The sequence below is a fragment of the Chrysochloris asiatica genome, unplaced genomic scaffold (assembly GCF_000296735.1).
Source record: "Chrysochloris asiatica unplaced genomic scaffold, ChrAsi1.0 scaffold01144, whole genome shotgun sequence".
Lineage (NCBI taxonomy): Eukaryota > Metazoa > Chordata > Mammalia > Afrosoricida > Chrysochloridae > Chrysochloris > Chrysochloris asiatica.
The window spans coordinates 43876-45382 of record NW_006409662.1 but is presented as its reverse complement, the minus strand read 5'-3'; the positions used below and the strand labels follow the sequence as shown (position 1 = coordinate 45382).

At 45.7% G+C, this 1507-nt stretch overlaps 1 non-coding gene across 1 annotated transcript; it reads left to right on the top strand.

Moving 5' to 3' along the window:
• The first annotated feature begins 629 nt into the window (after window positions 1-629).
• On the top strand, window positions 630-701 carry TRNAC-GCA. Its single transcript has one exon. It is a non-coding gene; the product is annotated as a tRNA-Cys (tRNA).
• Window positions 702-1507: the final 806 nt, after the last annotated feature.

The window sequence follows — 1507 nt, the reverse complement described above, 5'->3', positions numbered from 1 at the left end:
GCAGCCAGAGTGCTCCTTGGAGGCCAAGATGGCTAAACTTCGTCTCTCTTACTTTGGACATATTGTCAGGAGGGAACAGTCACTGGAGAAAGATATCATGCTTGGTAAGATGGAGGGTCGGAGAAAAAGAGGAAGATCGCCAGCGAGATGGATCGGCCAAGTGACATCATTGATGGACTCAAGTGTGGCAGTGGTAGTGAGGTTGGCCCAGGATTGGACATTGTTTCCTTCTGCTGTGCATGGGGTAGCTCTGAGCTGGTTCTGACTCAATAGCACCTGACAACAACCCCAAGAGAGGATTACACAGCCCATTTTGTCTTTAGGAAGGAGGAAGAAAGGAACAGGGCTGAGGGTGCAGGGAATTACTATGTGGCTTGTTGGGGAGATACTGGATAGCTCTTGGCCTAAAACAAACTTGCAATGAGTAATGGGTTGGGGCTCCACCAAAGGCTTCTCCTTTCCTCCCTACTACTGAACTCAGCAAGGACAAGGCCTTGGAAGTAAAAAAAACCTAGGAAAGATGTGTAGTCATGAGTCAGCCAGTCCCCAAGGAAAACACCTGTTACTATCACAGGTTTGAGTACTACCACACAAATAAAAGGTGTCTAGTAGGTTATGGTCCCCTGTCAGGGGGTATAGCTCAGGGGCAGAGCATTTGACTGCAGATCAAGAGGTCCCTGGTTCAAATCCAGGTGCCCCCTCTTTTATATGTTGTTTTATTTGTTAATATTACCACATACTCCCTATCTGGTCCCAAATAAGGGTTTTACAGCCCCCCTTAGTTGGATTGTGTACAAACAATTACAGAGAGAATAAATGGAATTAATGCAGACACAATGAACGTCTGTTGAGACATAAGTGGGCCTAGTATTCCCATCTGGGCGAGTTCAGAGATAGTGACCATAAGTCCTCCTGTCCTCCAGATTGGCAGTATTGTTTGATATTGCTTGATATTAACCACTCGATGGGATATGTATGGGTAAGTGGACTAAGAACTAAGGTCCACTACGGCCATCTCCCAATAATAGACTTTACCACATGCACCCTTAAATGGAATTCTCCTGTCATAATCATAAGCATTGTCCCTCCTAGTAGGTCCATCTCTAAGATATATTCACGGAGAGGTGAAATGTATACTTTATATTCCTTGGGAGATAAAGGAACCATTTGTAGCATCAACACTGTCTGTCACACCTTTAGAGTACTGCCCCCATATCCATCAATAGCAGTAAGTGGGCCCTGGAACCGGTGGATGTTTTCATGAACCAGGGTCCACTGCGGTTAAACTTAGCTTATTTCTTGAGACCAATGGATGGTTAATTCCACATGGGGCATCCATTTGTCTCTGAATCAAAGAGCCAGGAAATCTTGGGCCCATTCCTAACCTAAGGGGATGGTATTGCCCATGCCATGGGCAAGCTAGGAGTGGGAGATTCTTGGAAATCCTTTCCCCTGGTGAACTATTGCTCAGGACAGAGTTTCTGCCACAGTTTCACTTGGACTATGT